At 39.9% G+C, this 21,387-nt stretch overlaps 1 pseudogene; it reads right to left on the bottom strand.

Annotated features, from left to right (window-relative positions):
* Nucleotides 1-372: 372 nt before the first annotated feature.
* On the bottom strand, nucleotides 373-1,655 carry LOC121450709 (annotated as a pseudogene).
* Nucleotides 1,656-21,387: the final 19,732 nt, after the last annotated feature.

The following is a 21,387-nucleotide window of genomic DNA, read 5'->3' as shown; positions in this document are numbered from 1 at the left end:
AAAGCAATTTTAAGGAGTTAGAAATATTCTAAAATTAAAATGTGGTCACGGTCTTACAACCTGCTCTATGTATGAAAGCTTTGAATTGTGCAGTTTCAGTGGTTGAATAATATATGTTTTTTTCTTCCAATAAAACTGATACTACAATGGCAGTGAAAATTAGCATGGTGATTTATAATTAGCTAACTCAATTGAAAGGCATTTTAATGGTTTAATTGCCCTCGTTTTCTTTTTTTCTGGAGAGAAGAATATTCCTTTAATATCAAATAAAGACACCATGCAACAGCCTAGGGAAGAGGTGACTGCAGAGGGAAGATGGCTGAGCTTTCTTTCCCTAGCCTGCCTGGACCCGAACAGCAGATCACCAGCAACTTAGGAGTCTCTCAGTGAAGGGGAGGGGGAGAGGCTGGAAACCAAGGCTTGAAACTTAAAGAGAGGATGGCAAACAAAGAGAGGCCTGGTAGATAGAGGGGTGTTAAGGGCTGAGGCATCGTAGTGAAGTTCTTCATCAGTGGACATGCCCTTGGTAGTGCGCAGGATGGAGTCTTTTCTGAATCATTGGGATGCTCCTTGGATGGGATCTACAGATCTGCTGGAATTGAGTACTGGCGGGTACCAAAGGCAAGGAGAACCCTCTCTGTGATGTACTATGCAATGTTGATGAGAATAATGCCAAAGTCATCCCGGTTTGGAAAACGCCTAAAATGTTTTCAGTTTCATCGAACTGGAAATGACGTTGGTGTTTCTTGAGTTCTTGTTAATCTCCCTTATGCCGCCCAGCAGGAAACCAGTCCTGTGTCCCTGCCATTGTCTCCAATCATTGAGATTAATTTACTCCTGCCTGCCACTCCATAGGCCTTGCAGAGTGTACTCCAAGCACCTCGTTTATGTGTCTTCCCTTTATATCTAACTAACTTGCAGGCGTGTGCTCCTGATGGTTTATGTGTATGTAATTTATATATACCTATGTAGAATTCAAAAGGGGACCTGTGGGTTTTAGTTTCTATAGTTCTCCCTATTACTATTCTGTTGTGATATTTATTATAGTAAAAATAGATAAATTTAATGGAAAAGATTTTATTTTTACCACTAATTTTCTTCCTTATTTCCACATATGCTAATTTATAAAATTCTACTATCCTAAATTTTCATCCAAGAAAGCTAAATCTGGTATGAGGAAAAAAAAAAATCCTTACTAATTCTTCTATTTTTTTCTTTGACTCAAGGTATTATAAATTTTTTGATGTACACTATACCCACAGGATTTTGTGTCTTATTTAACATTACTTTTTAAAATTTTTCTTCTCTGTTTAATTATAATAAAATTGCACAATTCCCCCTTTCCTTGCCTCCCTTAAAACCCTCCTGTATACTTTTTCAAATTTGTGGTCTCTTTGCTCATTAATTGTTGTTACATACATACATGAATAGTTATATGCACATAAATTCCTACATACATAAATATAACTTGCTCCATCTATATAGTGCTGCTTACACATGTATTTCAGGGTTGACTGTTTGGTATTGGGTAACCAATCAGTGTGGTTTTTTTCCCACTCACTCTCAGTATTTACTTAGTTGCCTTCAGCTCTTGGTGTAGGATGGAGGTCTCCTGGGCTTTAACATACTTTTAGGGGCTGAGTCTCCAAGCCCATGCCATCTAGTGGTAACACTGGAGAATTCCTGGTCCTCTAAGGAGAGCTAATGCACACATGTCTAAGAAATTTTAAGAATCATCAATAAATTAACAATTAAATTTTATCTTTATTCTTTAATTCATAGTACAGAACTATGTGCTTAAATAAAAGTTTTATAAATTTCTCTGTTGTAATAGGAGCGGCGGGGCTGCGTCCCCAGCACCCCGGCTGCCTGCTAGCTTATGCCCCGAAATAACAACACACAGACTGTATTCATTTAAACACTGCCTGGCCCATTTCTATCTAGCCTCTTCTAGGCTAATTCTCACATATTAATTTAGCCCATTTCTAATCTTCTGTGTGTAGCACCGCTAGGTGCGCTTACTGGGAAGATTCTAGCCTATGTCCATCCTGGGTCGGAGCTTCATCGCGTGCGTCTGCCCGGGAGACGGGAGCATGGCGTCTCTCTGAGCTCACTTCCTCTTCCTCCCAGCATTCTGTTCTGTTTACTCCACCTGCCTATGTTTTAACCTATGAAGGCCAAGCAGTTTCTTTATTGCTTAACCAATGAAATCAACAGATTGATATATGACACTCCCACATCATTTCTCTGTCATTTTTTATGTTGACTGCTTGAAATACAAATGGGGGAATTCAAGACACATCGATTTATTACTAGTTCCAAAAAGTTTATAATTGAGACAGTTTGATTTTAAAAATATTCATGTTTCTAATATAGACATATGACAATTCAATAATCTTTTATTTTTTCAGCAATAGAATTGACCAACAGTCAATTTTAAGTTGGTACATACACATGTAAAATGGTGGTTACAGTCATTGTTTTTGTTTGTTTGTTTGAGTACAGCTTTGGAGCCTGTCTTAGAACTCACTCTGTAGACCAGTCTGGCCTTGAACTCACGGAGATCTAACTGACTCTGCCTCCCAAGTGATGGGATTAAAGGCATGTGCCACCACCACCTGGTCATAGTCATTGCTTTAAATTAAACTTTAATGAATTTGTCACAAGTCACATTTTGGGGTGACTTTCATCGTGGTCTAGCCATGATGGGTTTGTACATTCCAGGGTAGAAGTGTGTGAATTAGCAATGTTAGGTAGGAGGAACAAAAATATGAAAGAAATACAGAGACACAGGATACTACCAAGAGGGCGATTCAATGTATACTAAATATTGAATTTGCCTACATTTAATTTACGTATGCTTTTATACCCCAAAACAAAAGGGGACAAAGACGGCAAAGACTGCTTTAACAATGATACAAAGGACAACCAGAACATTTACTTGTATAGTACTATTAATAAAAACTCAGAGACAGATATTGGGGTTCAACCCGAAGACTAGAGAAGCAAGCAGCCAGCCACTGGCTCTTACCTCTACCTCAGTCCAAAAATGACAATCTTGCCTCCAGGAATCCTCAGAATAAGACTAACTGAGAGCTGTCTCCTCCCATCTTATATTCCTTTCCAGTGCTGGGATTAAAGGCGTGTGCCACTATTGCCCTGGTTTTTTTTTTTTTTTTTTTTTTTGAGACATGGTTTCTCTGTGGCTTTGGAGCCTGTCGCCCTGTTTCTATGGCTAAGAAATGTGGCTACTGGGATTAAAGGCGTTTGTCACCACTGCCTGGTCTGTAAGGCTAACCAGGGTGGCTGTTTTACTCTCTGATCTTCAGGCAAGCTTTATTTATTAAAATACAAATGAAATATTATTATATACTTGCTTCAATACTTGAGACATCAAGCCATTATTTCCTGAGTATAGCATTTGATGTTTTGGGCAGGATATGCAGTAAACACATCCTAGACCAAGTATCCTGTAGGCAGCCATTTTCTAGGTCAAACCTATTTTAAAGTGAAGGAGCAGGGATAGGCTTGAATTCTCTGACCTTTGGTCAGGGTGGAACAGATGCTCCTCTATGGGCCATCCTAATGTCCAAAACAGCAAGTAGCCACACTTTAGGTCAGGGTTTTTATTTTGTAGCCACACCTATTGTCAACAGCTTTGTTAGAGCAAAATAAGCTCAAACTCTTTGACCTCCAGTCAAGGTGGAACAGGCTCACATATGTGGGCCCTCACACGAATTGAAGACAGTTTTGAATCACAATAGGTCTCTGTATCATGTTTTTGTTTAGGAGATTAACGAAGTTCTGTCTGTCACATTGAAAGTCAAGAATAGCCTGTCTCCTTTCTTAGAATATGTAAAACCCAATGGTAGTAATGTCTATATGTACTGGCAGCATTCTAATGGTGCTATTTTAAAATTGTGTTATAAGTAAGAACGTTGTATTTCATAGCAAGCTACACTTACTTCAGAATAATCTATGTCAATAAAATTGTCAACAAAATTTACTACAATGAGTTGGTTTTATTCAGTGGCAGAAAATATGCTTTATTCAAATTAGAAAATTAATATAATTTACAGTGTCTCCTTTTCCTCCTATTGGTAACATTGATATAAATGCTAATGTAAGAAACAAATCACTGTGTGGTGTCAAAGTTTGTGTTCCTCGGACTCATCAGCTCCTGGGACATCCAAAGTTTTGCCTTTGGGCTTTTCTCTATATTTTGTATGGCAAGCATGATGGGAAATTTCCTCATCCTTTTGACCCTGGCTTCAGATCCTCACTTACACCCTCCATGTACTTTCTGTTGGTATATTAATAGACTAAAATGATATTAAGACAAGTTATAAAAGTCCATTTCTACTCTAACATGTAAGCCAAACTAAGGGCTTGCAGGCCTATGAAAGAGAGATGAGAACCGTTTAATATTGAGAAATGAACTTTTTTTTTTTTTGGTTTTTCGAGACAGGGTTTCTCTGTGGCTTTGGAGCCTGTCATGGAACTAGCTCTGTAGACCAGGCTGGTCTCGAACTCACAGAGATCCGCCTGCCTCTGCCTCCTGAGTGGTGGGATTAAAGGCATGCGCCACCACCTCCCGGCTTGAGGAATGAACTTTAAAATAAAAGTGGAATATCATTTCCCAAAAAGTGGAAAATGTCCAAGATTAATTTAAAGTGTAAAATACGATGCAATTGTTTAAAAGAGAGAGGAGAGGATTTTATTTCTTTAATTGTGAACTCATTTTAGCTCATTTCTCAGTAAAAGCTAATTTACGTTTTGAAAAGTCATGTTAGAGATGTAGGTAGCCTCTTCGGTCATAACTCAGGTAAGGATGTTGACAAACCTGCTTCCAGATACGCAGTTGCTGAATTTATATTCAAAAGAACCAACATGTTATTATTGTGGATGAGTTTAGAAGGCATAAGCTTAGAAATTAGCCCTGTGTGGATTGTGTGCTTGGAGAATGATGGAGAAGCTCTATGTCCCTGTAGAAAATAGACTGAGGGCTGTGTGTTTATAAGCCTTTCAGTTGCTCTCTGTTAGCAGGGCTGTATGGTGAGGACGGAGGATGAGCACAGGATCAAATTCTAGCAAAGAAAATCAATGGGTTTGTCCCCTCTGCTTCTGGGATGATGGCATTCTAAAGGAAAACATCTAGGTTTTTGTTTCTTTGTTTGTTTTTCTTAGCAGATTTCAATTCATGATCATACAATCTAGGGTGAAGGCTACTGTAGAAAACCCCTTGCCAATGTCCATACAATTTGTCTTAGTCCACTTCTGTCTCAGTTTGAGTGCATATTTTCTTCTCCTTTCTTCCAGTTTTGCTGAATCTCCATCAAAATATTTTTGGACATCTACATGGAAAATAATAATTTGCCTTTCTTAGGACAGCCTACGTGATTTACTCCTTAGAGGTTTGGGTCTCACATTCTAGACACTTGAATGCCAGGGTCGGAGAAGCAAGCCAGGGTGTTCACTTTAGCCCATAGGTGTCCACTCACAGTTCTTGGGAAGAAAAGCAGATGAAATTAGTACCACAGTGAAAGCGAAATGTTCCAACTCGCCATGGGAATGCACAGCTTCTATTGAGATTGAAAGTTCGCAAGGGTATGGTTTTCCCGTAAGAACTGATCCAAGCAGAAAGTATGCGGAGTCCCTGAGTTGTCTCTTTGAATCTGTCCATTATTCATGAGAGAAAGAAGAGGAGATCTAAGAAGTTGGGAAGAAATCTAGGGGAGCACGTTATTCCTGGAGCCAGACCAGAGTACTCAGCAGGAAGAGGTATCCATATTTCAAAGAAAACTCTCAGGATGGAAGAGAAAAAGAACCAAGTCAGGGGTTTTCAGCAAGACTTACCAGAGGGCTGCTAACGTAGTTACAGACTGATAACAGAAGGGGGCAGCAGAGAGCTGCCAGTGTGGATGGTTGAGAAAGGTCAAATTCGAAGATAATCAGCAGTAAAAAACAAGGACTTCTTGAATTTTGCATACAAATGGATGGAAATAGAAAACACTATCCTGAGTGAGGTAAGCCAGACCCAAAAAGAGGAACATGGGATGTACTCACTCATATTTGGTTTCTAGCCATAAATAAAGGACATTGAGCTTATAATTCATGTTCCTAGAGAAGCTAAATAAGGCGAATCCAAAGACAAACACATAGGCATCCTCAGGAATATTAACCTTCATCAGGCGATGAAAGGAGACAGAGACAGAGACCCACACGGGAGCACCGGACAGAAATCTCAAGGTCCAAATCAGGAGCAGAAGGAGACGGAGCACGAGCAAGGAACTCAGGACCACAAGGGGTGCACCCACACACTAAGACAATGGGGATGTTCTATTTGGATCTCACCAAGGCCAGCTGGCCTAGGTCTGAAAAAGCATGGGATAAATCCGGACTAGCTGAACATAGCGGACAATGAGGAATACTGAGAATTCAAGAACAATTGCAGTGGGTTTTTGATCCTACTGCACATACTGGCTTTGTGGGAGCCTAGGCAGTTTGAATGCTCACCGTACGAGACCTGGATAGAGGTGGGCAGTCCTTGGGCTTCCCACAGGTCAGGGAACCCTGATTGCTCTTCGAGCAGATGAGGGAGGGGGACTTGATCGGGGGGAGGGGGAGGGAAATGGGAAGCGGTTGTGGGGACGAGGCAGAAACCCTTAATAAATAAATAAATTTAAAAAAAAAATGTGTGAAAAAAAATGCAGGGGGCGAGGCTGGCGGGAGAGTCAGAACTCCTCCCTGTGAGGGTTCTGAAGGATCAGAGAGGATAATTAGGGGTCTGTGACCTTCAGGAGACATTTGACTAGAGTTTCTAGCCCTAGGATGCTTGTCCTAAAAGACCATCCAATCCAAACAGCTGTCAGTGTGGCTGGGCGGTGAATGGCCCAGATCCTAAGAGAGTCAGGTTCTCCTTTTTCTTCACCTAGACTTTTACATATCTCCAGCTAAATGAAGGGCACAATATTCTTAGCTATACATGTATCGACGAGCAAGTCTTTGTCTTTCTACTCGTTGCACGTGAACAGGGTTTCCACAGAGTCTTTCAGCACTGTCTATCTGTGCCACGCCTGTTACTGATGTCTGTGTAACTGCTTGGGGACTCCCACTTGATATTAATACAAATTCAGAAGAACGGGATGGTTTAAATACTCTGAATGAAGCTTCCCCACTGTTTCTGGCCAGTGCTTTTTGTCACACTTGCTCCTAGAAGTGTGATGGGTGAGACCATTGGCGGGTCTAAGCTAGTAGGGCTAGCTGAGAAGTAAACTGTGCTCTAGAACTAACCTCCTCATCAGCACAGGTTCTGCATATCCAAACCCAGGGGCTCCTGCTGGCTCAGCAAACATTTCATTCTATCCACTGAGATGTCTCACCAGCTCCATCACTTGATTCCACCTCACATCTTTTTGTTTTGTTTTCCTTCTTCTTCTCCCCTCCTCCCCCCCTTCCTCCTCTCCTCCTCTTCTCTTTCTGTTTCTCCCTTCCTCCTCTTTTTCTTTCCCTCCTCCTCCTCTTCTCCTTTTTGAGACAGAGTCTCATTATGCAACTCTGGTGGGCCTGGAACTCACCAACACAGCCTTGACTTAAAGAGATCTACCTGCCTCTGCCTTCTAAGGGTTGGAATTAAAGGTGCACATCACCATGCCTGGCTTTGACCTCATCTCTTGAATGCTGGCCATTGAGTTTTGATTTTACCTGATAGATAAAGGTTTACAATTCTTTTTAGGGCTTTAAGGAGGATTTGAAAAAGTGGATATTGTTACCAGCAAAAAAAAAAAAGTGCATCATTTGAAAGATTGCACAGAATCTTAGTGGCTTTTAAAATGGCCCTTCGTCCTCTTATGAATGCATGTATATAACCTATGTACATGATGGGGAGACACCGAAAGGTTTTAAGACTTTAAACTTGAAGCTAAGTTTATATAACATCACAACACACACACACACACACACACACACACACACACACACATATATATAGCTATATATAGTTATATAACAGTGTAACATTATAATGAAAAGAGGCTTTACCATAACCTGTGATGGGAAGTCTGGAGAATTATCAGATCTAACAGTAGGAATGAGAAATTTGAATAGAATATGATACAGTATAAATAAAGAAGTCAGCAGGTATAAACATACTTTAAAGGAAGAACAGAGGGGCTTAATTAGCTATCAGATGTATGGGGGAACCAACTGATTATTATTGAGTGTTGATAAAGTGACACCTGAAGATGCTAGAGTCTAGCCAATTGATGGGCCAACTGACACCAGAGCACTGCCCCCTTTAAAGACGGATACTGTTCTATATGAAGTAAATCGGTATTTGTAAGTCTCTATATTGATAGAAATTTCAAGAACAGTAAACTAGCATGTCTACACATCTTCTAATTTGGCATTACCACTTTAAAAATTTCATGAGAAGGAAAAGAGCCAGGAGGGGAGAGAGATTACAACTTACCAAAATTTCAGAGCTGGCATATTCCTGCATATGCTCCCTATCCCTTTCCCACTCCACAATCTGTTGCTTTAATTCAAAGCAGAGAGCACACTTTTCTGTAAGTTATATCTTTCCCATTATTTCTCCAATTCTTTATGTTTTTTTCCCCCTTCCATTTGATTCTCAGCTCAAACAAATCACTTTTCTGTGAAACCTGCAACTAACTATTGCTATTGGATTTCTATTCAGTTCAGGTTGGGAAACTCACGCAAACTTCTGCAGTTTCCAATCTGAGTTTGCTGTATTGCTAGGGTGCATGGAGCGTGAATAACTTTGCCTAGAATTGCATTAAAAGCATATAAGATTTAGAAGATATCAGGCTTGCCATAAATTAAGAACAGGTATTATGTGTGGTCTGTGGAGGATAAAGCCAAATAAATTCAAGCGTGCAAGAGAAGATTAATAGAAACTCAGTCACTTGGAAATTCCTTTGATTGCACCTCTGTCAGGAGGTATTCAAAACGGTCCATGTTTCTTAATTCAATAGGTTTTCTGAAAATTTTTAATAATTTCTCTAATTAGTCTCTCCAGTTATTTCATTTGCTCTTGTCTCTGAGCAAGGATTCCTTCAAAAACATGTCTTTTCATTTCTATAATTAATCTCAACTTTTCATCTCTACATGAAACAGATCCGCTTTCTCCTGCTCTTTCCATCGCCATGTCTCCTTCCTGGCTCCTTCTCACCTGTTTGTGCGAAAGTTCATACGAATTCATTATTCTTTCATACAGTCTATCTTCCTTCTGTTCTGTAGCCAGAGGTTTCCAGCATAGCCTGATTTTTGTCAGCTCTACCTCATCTCCCAGGCTTGTTGTACAAACCAGGTTGGAAAAGATAAAACTGTATTAGCAAATAAATACAGGTCTCAATGTCCTGATGAAGGTTAATATTCAGGAGGATGCCTATATGTTTTCTTTGGGTTCACCTTCTTATTTAGCTTCTCTAGGATCCCAAATTATAGGCTCAATGTCCTTTATTTATGGTTAGAAACCAAATATGAGTGAGTACAACCCATGTTCCTCTTTTTGGGTCTGGCTTACCTCACTCAAGATAGTGTTTTCTATTTCCGTCCATTTGCATGCAAAATTCAAGAAGTCATTGTTTTTTACTGCTGAGTAGTACTCTAATGATGGAGGAAGGTCATTGGTTAATTATAATAAAGAAACTGCCTTGGCCCATTTCATAGGTTAGAACATAGGTGGGTGGAGTAAACAGAACAGAACGCTGGGAGGAAGAGGAAGTGAGCTCCAGAGCAGACACCTCAGAGAGACGCCATGCTTCCAGCTCCCAGGCAGACGCACGCCATGCCCCAGCTCCGACCCAGGATGGACTTAGGCTAGAATCTTCCCGGTAAGACCGGTGCTCACAGATTATTAGAGATGGGTTGATCGGGATATCAGAATTAGCCAGTAAGGGCTAGAGCTAAAGGGCCAAGCAGTGATTTAAAAGAATACAGTGTCCATGTAATTATTTCAGGGCACAAGCTAGCCGAGCAGGCGGCTGGGGTGTTGGGGACGCAGCCCCGCCGCCCTTATTACTACAGATTGGCGCCCACGTGGACAACTGAATCCACAGAAAGCCTGAAAAAGCTTGGGAAAGAGTAAAGCATGTTTTCTTGATAGTGACAATTTCTCGGATCTACTCTGCTTGCTAGAGGCAAGCAAGTGCCTCATTTAATAGAGGCTTCCTGACTCAGCTTTAGCTGCAAAACCCTGCAGCTCATTAAGAGGTCCTGCCGCGAAACACTTAAATGGTGTTGATGAAAAGCTGAACGCATGCTTTTCGGTTTTCAGCCGTAGCAGGAAAAAAGCTGCGCCGTTTAAAAATGCCAGCTTTCTGGGCTGTCCTGCCAGGGAAAACTCTATTTGAGGCAGGAGGGCTGGCTACCGAGAGAGGACTTGAGTGTTGTCTGTTGTAGCTCGCTGGCTGGCAGGGACCTTGAAACGCCATAGAGTTGTGGCTATAAACATGGCTGCAGCCTGTATATCTGCCATGAGGTTGGAAAGCTAAGGAATGGACTGGATCTAGCTGGCAAAGCCACGCCTTTAATCCTACTGAGATTGCTTGGTAAATTAAAAACTCATGTGGTCAGAAAAAGAGAGATATACAGTAAAGAGAGATTCAAAGACAAAGAAAATTTTTAAATGGTTTACAGTGTGTTAAAAATATATGCAGACTAAAAGTTGAAGTTCTTAAAGTAAAAAACATAAAAAAAGGAAGAGAGTTGTTGTGTGTGGTAGTACACACCTTTAATCCCAACACTTGGAAGGCAGAGGGAGATTGACCTCTGTGACTTCAAGGTGTGGTAGCACACGCCTTTAATCCCAGTGCCTAGAAGGCAGAGACAAACAGATCTCTGTGAGTTCAAGGTGTAGTAGTGTACACCTTTAATCCCGAATGCCTGGGAGGCAGAGACAGGCGGATCTCTGAGAGTTCAAAGACAGCCTGGTCTACAGAGTTACTTCAGGTCAAAGATACAGAGAACCTGTCTCAAAAAGCAAAGAGTTAAAAGTAAAAATAAACAAAATAGAGGTTAAAACAAAGCTGTACAAAGATGGAAAATAGACAGAGAATTTTGATACTGTATGCTATTATGCTCTCTTTAAATTATTTAAATGCTGAGGAAGGAGCAACAGATGCTAAAAGATATTTATTTATAAATGCTGCTGAACTAATCCAACATAGATATTTTGATGCCTTGACTTTGAAATTTGGATCTAAGGACATGATGCTTTGGAAAGGAGTTTCTTATTTTGTTTTCACAGAGGATGAGACCCTGTTCATTTCTTCTATTCCGATTTGGTATGATGGACCACGCCCTCCTGAAGGGTTGCAGTGAACATCTTCAGAAAATTGCTTCGCTCAACTGCCAACTGAGATGAAACTAGCACACAGGTTATACCATGAAAGACCTAATTAATGACGCCCCCATTCAGCAGGAAGCAGTTTGGAGAGAAAAAACTGCGCCCATGTTCCCAAATATGGTTTATAAACGTTCTTTTACATTTAAAGGGGGATACGATACAGGTATGAATAATTTGCATTAGTATAGATTTTGCTTTATTGATAGAGATTTAAGGTCAATTTTGTTATATGTATAAGTGTTTCTGATTTTGATTAAGGTATTGTGATTATCTAGTTCATTTAAATATGTACTGTATAATTAAGAAATAGGTTGTTAATGGATAATCATCAATAATAGTAAAGCTTGTAGTCATGTTAGTTAGATTTTCTAGATATATAGAGATATATTTTAGATAGACATTCTTCATGTCTTTCAAAGATTACAGAATAGGACATTTAATGTTTTAATAACTGAGGACTTTTCATGACAATGAGACACTCTGCTCCTGGCAGCACCAATGTACTTCAAGAGGAAGATGGGCATCGAAGAGGCACCTTATGGAGTTTGATAGCCATTTGGGCAAGAAACTGCTCTTGCCTGGACTATTGCATATACTGGACACAGAGACCCCACAGAGAGAGGACTACTGAACTTGCCTAAGGTGAGATGATCTTTCGGGGTTCCTGATTCATGAAAGAGTCTGCGAGACATTCTGCAGGACACAACAGATAGTGACTGAACTGACTTTGAATTTTCCTGCTTTATGGAAATGTCTGCTGGAAACTATGGGCCTGTAGGCCGAAGATGGATGCCCCAATGGTACAGAGGAACTTTGGGTGACTGTCCAGGCAGCGAGATGTCTCTGTCATTTCTAGAGTTTTAAAAGTTGCTTTTTTCTTGTTTGCTTAGGTAGTATTGTATCTTTCTGGAGTCTTTGATGGAGTTAAGAATAGTTAGTTATAGTTATAGTTTTCCTTAGTTATGATAAAGATTATTGTAATTTTTACTTGATAACTGTTTTGTTATATGTAATTTTGCTATGTTAAGTTAAAGCCTTCCTTTTTTTGTTTAAACAGAAAAAAGGGGAAATGATGGAGGAAGGTCATTGGTTAATTATAATAAAGAAACTGCCTTGGCCCATTTCATAGGTTAGAACATAGGTGGGTGGAGTAAACAGAACAGAAAGCTGGGAGGAAGAGGAAGTGAGCTCAGAGACTCAACAGCTCTGCTCGCTGGAGCAGAGACACCATGCCCCGCTCCCGGGCAGACACACGCCATGAAGCTCCGAGCCAGGATGGACTAGGCTAGAATCTTCCCGGTAAGACCGGTTCTCACAGATTATTAGAGATGGGTTGATCAGTATATCAGAATTAGCCAGTAAGGGCTAGAGCTAAAGGGCCAAGCAGTGTTTAAATGAATACAGTTTGTGTGTTGTTATTTCGGGCATAAGCCGAGCAGGCGGCTGGGGTGCTGGGAACGCAGCCCCACCGCCCCTTATTACTACACTCTAATATGTATATATTCCATACTTTCTTCATCCATTCTTTTATTGAAGGGCATCTAGGTTGTTTCCAGGTTCTGGCTATTACACACAGTGCTGCTATGAACATAGTTGAGCATATACTTTTGTTGTATGATAGGGCCTCTCTTGGGTATATTCCCAAGAGTGGTATTGCTGGGTCCAGGGGTAGGTTGATTCCAAATTTCCTAAGAAACCGCCACCCTGCTTTCCATAGTGGTTGCACAAGTTTGCATTCCCAGTGTACCCCTTTCTCCACACCCTCTCCAGCAAAGGCTATCATTGGTGCTTTTGATTTTAGCCATTCTGACAGGTGTATTCGTGATCCTAGAGAAGCTAAATAAAAAAGGTGAACCCAAAGAAAAACACATAGTCATCCTCCTGGATATTAACATTCATCACGTGATGAAAGGAGACAGTGACAGAGTCCCACATTGGAGCACCGGACTACAACCCCAAGGTCCAAATCAGGAGCAGAAGGAGAGAGAGCACGAGCAAGGAACTCAGGACCGCGAGGGGTGCACCCACACACTGAGACAATAGGGATGATGTTTCGGGAACTCACCAAGGCCAAATGGACTGGGTCTGAATAAGCATGGGATAAAACCGAACTCGCTGAACATAGCGGACAATGAGGACTGCTGAGAAGTCAAGAACAATGGCACTGGGTTTTGATCCTACTGCAAGTACTGGCTTTGTGGGAGCCTAGGCAGTTTGGATGCTGACCTTACTAGACCTGGAAGGAGGTGGGAGGTCCTTGGACTTCCCACAGGGCAGGGAACTCTCATTGCTCTTTGAGCTGATGAGGGAGGGGGACTTGATTGGAGGAGAGGAGGGAAATGGGAGGCGGTGGCGGGGACGAGGCAGAAATCTTTAATAAACAAATAAATTAATAATAATAAAAAAATACAGGTCTCTTAGTGACTCAGCAGACGCCTCTACACTTCCATGTCATTCACTTCATGCCCAGCAGGTGTCTAGGCAGCTTTCTTGCACTGTTCCCTTTTGGTGGCCACCCAGGGAGCCAGTCTCCAGGACTGGATGTTCAGTGCAGCCCTGCAGTAGGTAAGCATTCTGTCTTTAGCCTGATAGCCACAGAGAGTGTGTCATATAGAAGGTACATTTGATTTCATTTGCCCAGACCAAACCGGACTAGACCTGGATCTGCTCACACTCACTTGCTGAGACCTTGAGAATGCATCAAAGAACATGGATATTTGATGACTGCTTATTGTCTTGATTTCCACAGTAGCTACTGTCTCATAGTTTCAATGTTACAATCACGTAGCTTTGAAGGAATGAAAGAGCAGCCAGTTTGTCATGGGCATATTCAGTGTCCTTCAGGTCATGACTAGCTAGTGTTTTGCACGACAATAGTGTGCAGACAAAGCAGAAATACTGAATCTGAAGTAGTAAACTGGCCTAGAATGGCCTGACGTTTTTAAATGGTCAAAGTGAAACTAGAAAGCTATGAGAACTGCCTGGGATAGTTGGAAAGGGAAACTTAACAGTGTTTGAAAGGTATTGGGGAAAAAAAATTAAAGCTATTTTATTTTTCTACTTTATTATGTTCAAAAGTATTCAGATGAAATTCATTATTTTATATCCTTGGATATAAAGGGAAGTATGTAACATTTTACAGTTAAATTTTTGAAATTTAAGCTACACAGGAGAAGAATAGTCATTTTTGAAGAAGCTTAAAATGTCTTTATTGCAGTTTATTAGATGGAAAAGGGAAACAAATGAACAAACAAGAAAATCAATAAAGCAAACATTCCAAAACAAAACGAAGTGGAAGATGTTAGGGTGGATAATATGATCAAAATGCATTGTATAAAAAATTTAAATACAGGAAAGGTGGTGGTGGCACACACCTTTAATCCCAGCACTCGAGAGGCAGAAACAGGGGGATCTCTGAGTTCAAGGCCAGCCTAGTCTACAAGAGCTAGTTCCAGGACAGACTCCAAAGCTACAGAGAAACCCTTTCTTGACAAAAAATTTTGTAAATATAAATTAAAAATGGGAAAGGGAATTTTATCACACTTTAAATTCAAGTTGGAGGCAGAACTTCTGAAAATAATTGAGGTTTGGGGAATGTCTGCTAGGAGTTTTGTGAACATCATAATTAGACGGATATGTTTAATCCTTCTGGAGTGTTGCAATGAACAAGAATCAGCCTTCATAATAAGCTACATCCCATCTAAAGAAAGAAACTTTAGTACACCCTTACCTGCCTGCCTGCCAAGCAGAGTTTTCAAATTCTTATAAGTTCTCCTCTGTACTTTCAACTCCTAGAGACTTGAGCATGAATTATGGTTCAAAGACAGTCTGCTGAATAATATATGCCCATGGATAATTAAAAAGTGCTCTTCCTTATGGAAGCAATGCTTTAGATATGAAGAAAATGTTTCAGATACAATTCAGAGGCCTGGAATGTGTCTGAGATTCCACATCTCCCTCATCTTCCTTGAGTCATCTTCTGCTCTTGAGACTTGGTACAACCGCTGGAGAAAATTCCAGCATTTCACGGTCCAACCATCCTTCTGACCACAATTAGGTCTATGCAGCATTAATCATACTGAACTTTCTTCATTTTATATTTCTCCATTTTCTTGCTCTTCTCCTTCTGTCTTCTTATACATAAAAACATCAATATTGCAAAAATGTTATTGTAATGCTTTAACCCATGTGGACATGGCATAGTGTTTAAACTATTTATTGCTCATATTTTTTTATGTTACAAACACTGAAAACCCTTTCTGCCTATGCCTGTTTTTATGCTAATACCATGTTGTACTGTTTACTACGTTTGAATATGAAAATTTCCCCATGGCTTCTTGTGTTTGAATGCTGGTGGCACTATTTTGGGAGGTTGCAGAACCTGCTGATGGACATAGAGCTACCGGTGTGGGTCTTGAGAGTTTCTGCTGGCTTTTACTGGCTTAGCTCCTTGCTTTCTGATCAGCACTTAGTAGCAAACAGTGGACACACAATTCTGCCATCACTGGCCAGGCTTGTCTGGCAGCTCTATTCCTTCACCACCACTTAGAACTGGGAACCAAAAGTGAACTCTGATTGGTTGATGTCAGGTATTTGGTCATAGGGGAGAGGCAGGTAATTACTATAGAAAATTGGTGCCAAGAAATCGGGTCATTTTTGTGAAAGATCTGACTTTGTGGTTTGTAGCAACTGGTTTGTGGAAGGGATGCAGAAGTTTGGCCTCCAAACTGGATGCTGTTAGAAAAGCTTCACAAGCCCTTCTGGTGGGAATGAAGACATGCAGAAGTCTCAGAGAGGTGTGAGCATTTAGGACCAGCCTCACCAGTTTTCATAGAGAAAGAATCAACACTTTCAGGGGTTTGGTTAGAGCCTGTTCATGTTACTATTCCTCTTCTGGGAAAGAATGTTTTTTATGTCCTAACCATATGCTGAAAAATTAAGTAAATTTTAAAATAATGGGCTAATGTATTCAGTGTAAGAAATTTCAAGGCAGCGTAGCAATTAGACTGTGTCATGGTTATTGTTGACTGATTACAACCAAGCTTGTAGTGATAATTCAGATCAAAAGGTAGTGCATAAAGATGTGAAAAATATGTAATTTGGCAAGGACAAAAACAGGGATGAGTTTAATGTGGACAAGGTATGTATAGACAAAGTTGCTAAAATTGTTATAAAGATTAGTGCCATTAAGGAGAAACTGGGGATTTGTGCCAGATAATATGGGAGACACCTTAAGGATAATATTCTATTCATCGAAGTGGTTTGTGTGTGAAAATGTAAGCCTACTTGAAGAATTTTTCATTGAAAAGGAAAGTGACCGGCAGGAGAATGCCTAGGTAAAGAATGGTACTAGGATACGCTGCCCCAGACAGTTGCCTAAAGAATAGTTTCCATCGCTCAGCAATGCAGGCCCCTGGATGCTGATGCAACGGCGAACAAAGCGGGCAGGCTACATCTTGCATAGTGTTCTATTAACCTTGAATTTCTTAATGCTTATGAAAAAGGAACAGCGTCAGCAGAGAGACATTGGATAATAAAAAAAGAAACTTTTAAATCAAATCAACCGGTGTATTTCAAGGCTGTGCTGATTGCAGATTGGAAATCAGGAGATGTGCTACATTGGGGATGGGGTTTTGTTCTTGTTTCCACGAGAGAAGAAAAGCTATTAATACCATCAAAATTCAGATTTGAAAGGGAGAAACCTTGTGAAATGACAGCTCATATGCAGAGGTGACAATCACTCAGGTGATAAGAAAACCTCATAAGGGTTGGGGCAGGATTTTTTTGAAGATGAAAATACACATCTTCAAAAAAATCAAGAGACCTTGGGCATTTAGATGACTAAAGAAAGAAAGGAAACTATCCAGAAAGGGTCACCAAGCAAGAGAAATCTGATTTATGATGACATGTCATCTGCAGGGTGAAATTTCATCACCTAAGCATGTATACACCTCTTCTTAAAAATCAAAGCTGGCTTTGGAGTTAGACAATGGCTATCCTTCTCTAAATCCAACATGTTGTTAAAGAAAAATTCAGAGTTTTTGTCTTTTATCAAGAGCTATCTGGTATGGGACAAAAAAAAAAAAAGAAAAAAGAAAAAATTTAGGAAAGATTTTACTTTTCCCCATAAATATGTATGTCTATATGAATGATGTTTACGTTTTCCACAATGAACAATAAATCTTCCTGCAGTAATCTATAAAGTTTCCAGGAAGAAGATCGGATCCCACAACAATGACTCTACCTGATTGATATGACATCATGATGCTGATAGCGCTACTTTAAGACCAGTTTTGGGTACCAGCTGCTCAAGATGACTCCAACTTGGTTAGCTGAAACGGTGTGCCATCTTGCAACACTCTGACCAGAACTTCAAATGAGAACTTCAAAAAACCCCTATCAACTACAAAGAGACTATTTGCAATTATACAAGATAGTAAACTTGAAACTTAACCACCATTTTAGTTTAACAGGATCCCATAAAAAGAACGTCACCCCTGTGACAGCTGGAAGTAATTAATTCTAAAAGATGATGTTCCCTTTCCCAACAAAGTTTGTCCTCAGGGGTAGGGGCATCAATTAGGGGTTGATTATAAATGGTATAGGGTTGGGGTTTGGGGTGGAAATTATGTAGGCTCAGGGATCTTCTTTAAAAAAAAAAAGGAAATTGAATGGGATAATAGATATATTAGTGTGAGCTTACTCACACTAATAATAATAGTGAGTAATAGAGTGAATACAAGTGAGCTATTTTTATAGACAATTTACATTGCTATAGATTCTTGTACATTGATAAAAATTTAAATTATATTTGTTATATTGAATATGGTCTTATTTCTGTTTATGATATTTGTACAGCTATGCAAAGTTATTTTGTCATATTGTATGCATGCATGTTTCTACCTCTGCTTAAGACATTTTGCATGTTGATCATTTTTAGGATATATTTATCATATTGCACTATACATTTCTACTTCTTTTTTTTTTTTTGGTTTTTTCGAGACAAGGTTTCTCTGTGGTTTTGGAGCCTGTCCTGGAACTAGCTCTGTAGACCAGGCTGGTCTCGAACTCACAGAGATCCGCCTGCCTCTGCCTCCCGAGTGCTGGTATTACAGGCGTGCGCCACCACCGCCTGGCCCTACATTTCTACTTCTAATGAAGATACTTATACATTGTTTACATTTTGAGGTCATTGTCCTCATTTACTGCATAGTTGTTTAAAGATTGTCTAATATTCTAATATGGAGCCTTAGTCTTTAAGGTAATAGGTATTAATAATTATAGGTCAATAGTCATCCATGTTTGTCATACTTATATTCAGACTAATCAGGTTCTTTTAGATACACAGAGATTGTATTCTGCGTAGATAGGTAATCTTCATCCTCTTCAAAGAATTGTAAAATATGACATTGAAATAACTTAGGGTTCTGTTGACGTGAGACACGACTGCTCCTGGCAGCACCGATCTATTCCTGAGAGAATGTTGAGCACCGAAGACACTCTACTTGGAGCTTGTTTTCTTCTTGGCAAAACTGGTCTTTGGGCAAGGAACTGCTCATGCATCAACCACTGACAAAATACACGATGTCCAGACAGGACAAGTAGGAAAAAAAAAAGACTGTCAAATCGTGCCAAGACAGGGTAAGATGGTTTTTGAAAAATTTTCTGCCTCTGAAAATGTTCTGTCAGTTAATCTAAACCTTTAGCCAAAGTTTGTTGCTCCAATGTTGTAAATGAGACTTTGGGTGATTTCCCAGGCAGTCAGTTGTTTCTGTCATTTATTGCACATTTTGGAAGTTGCTTGATTGTACTTCCTGTTTACTCAAGTAATATTATTTCCCTTCTCAGATCTTTGATGGGGTTAAAGACTAGATAGTCATAGTTACTTTTATCTCATGACTTAGCCAAGCCAATTTTAATACAAAAACTTAGACTTCTTAGAATAATTATTAAAACATTTAGCATATGTTTCTTGCTTAATATTGTTTATACTGGTTGTAATTCTATTTTTTTTTTATTTTTTTCGAGGCAGGGTTTTTCCGTAGCTTTTTGGTTCCTGTCCTGGAACTAGCTCCTGTAGACCAGGCTGAGATCCGCCTGCCTCTGCCTCCCAAGTGCTGGGATTAAAGGCATGCGCCACCACCGCCTGGCTGTAATTCTATTTTTTATACTTGATATTTGTTCTTACTGTGTATAGTTTTGTTTTGGGTTTGGACCTCTCTTATTTAGACAAAAGGGGGGGGGGGGTGCTGGGAGAATTTCAGCCAATGGCCTTTGAGATGTTGGACCACTTTGGGCGTGGCTTTGGAAACTATAAAAACAGATGTGTAGAAACAAAATGTGTGTGTGCTTTCTCTCTTGGCTGCTGGAATCAATTCCCATTTCCTGTGCATGCAGAGGACTATTGATCTGTGAGTTCACCCCTAAATAAAGAACCCTTTATTATACTCAATTCTGAGCTAGTGTGGGACTTCTTTATCCAGTCCTCTACTGCTCTTCAATGTGAACATTAAGCTTCATCTCTCACTCAGTCATTCGACCATGGTGGTAGAGACTAAAGAAATGATACTCTAATATACCACAGTACTAAGTTAACATTTGTTTAGCGATAGTAAATAAACGCCAATGTACTGTACAATATTTTCAACTTAGGATTTCCTTTCTTTGGTCTTTTGCTGTACTAGTGATCGACTCTAGGACTTGTGTATGCTGTGCAGGCACTCGGGCACTGAGCTATATCCACAGTCCTCCCTTCCCTTTTGGATTTTGAAACTTCATCTCATTAGGTTGCCCAGGCTGCCCTCAAACTTGATTAATAGTCCAGGCAGCCCATAAACTTGACATTCCTGTCTCAGTCTCCCAACTGGCCTGTACTACCTGGCTTGGCTCAACATCAATTTCTGTGAATCTATTTACTTAAAGAATTTTTTTTAGAGGATTAGACAAATCCTACCTGACTAGAGCAAAGGCATAAAGGCTACTGTCCCTTATCATAGTAATATATAGTAATGCATAGAAATTTTCTTATAATAGAAACTTGGGTCTGGATTATATGAATCACCCTCACTAACCAGGCGACTTGATTGCAGTAGCAGATGTAGACATGTAAATCATATTAAAATTGATTATGATACTTAAATAAGAGCGTTCTGGATCCCACAAGAGTGTGTTGGAATCTATATGAAGATAGTATCATTTCCCTCTGTCGTAATTTTAATCATACTGCCAGTGTGATATTTAAATTGCTTATACTAGAAAATTAATCAAAGAGCCTCCTCATTCATTTCAGTTTGCTTCTCTGTGGTGTTGGCTCACAAGCAGAGAAATAAGATGAGATACCATATTTAGCTTTGCACTTAATTCAAGGTTATGAGGCTCAGTTAGGTGTCTTTACACCTAAAAAAAAGCCCTGTTTAATGCTTTTTTTCTCTGCCCTTGTGGCTTTCTTTTTAAATGGGATCATTGCTAATTCTCCTCCACGAGGGGAACTGGAAGTATTCTGAGAATTCAGAATAAACCAGTGCTTGGAATTTAATGAGGAAGACACATCTTACATTTAAAAACTGTATTTCAATTATCAAGAGATTGGCCTTAGGTCACAGTAAGGTTCCTTTCAAACCCTTCCCTCCCCTCTCCTGTTTATTCCCTCTTCTTCCTCCCATTATGTTTTTTTAAGAGGTGAAATATAGATTGTGTTCAGTCTGTTTTTCTGATTAAGTTCTCCACGACTTTTCTCTATAAAGACACACGTGTGTATCATGTTGGCCATCTTTTTCTTACTACGTCTTCTCTACCCCCAGAATACTTAATTCTATATACTAGTACTTCTTAGGACATTGTATTTGACCTCTTCACAAGAGCATCATTCTTTCTCACCCGGAGCTCACTTTTTTTTCATCACGCCTTGACGATCTGTGGAACATGGTAGAGGAGCAGACAAAAGTTATGTCTAGTCTCACCTAAACACAAAACCAAATTATATTCTCTGCCAGGAGTGGATAAATAAGTCCAACTAA

This window comes from Microtus oregoni, unplaced genomic scaffold, assembly GCF_018167655.1.
Source record: "Microtus oregoni isolate MIOR12 unplaced genomic scaffold, Mior012 000007F_ref0000211, whole genome shotgun sequence".
NCBI classification, from domain to species: Eukaryota; Metazoa; Chordata; class Mammalia; order Rodentia; family Cricetidae; genus Microtus; species Microtus oregoni.
Note: the sequence above shows the minus strand (reverse complement) of the source record. Positions and strands in the feature narration are given on the sequence as shown.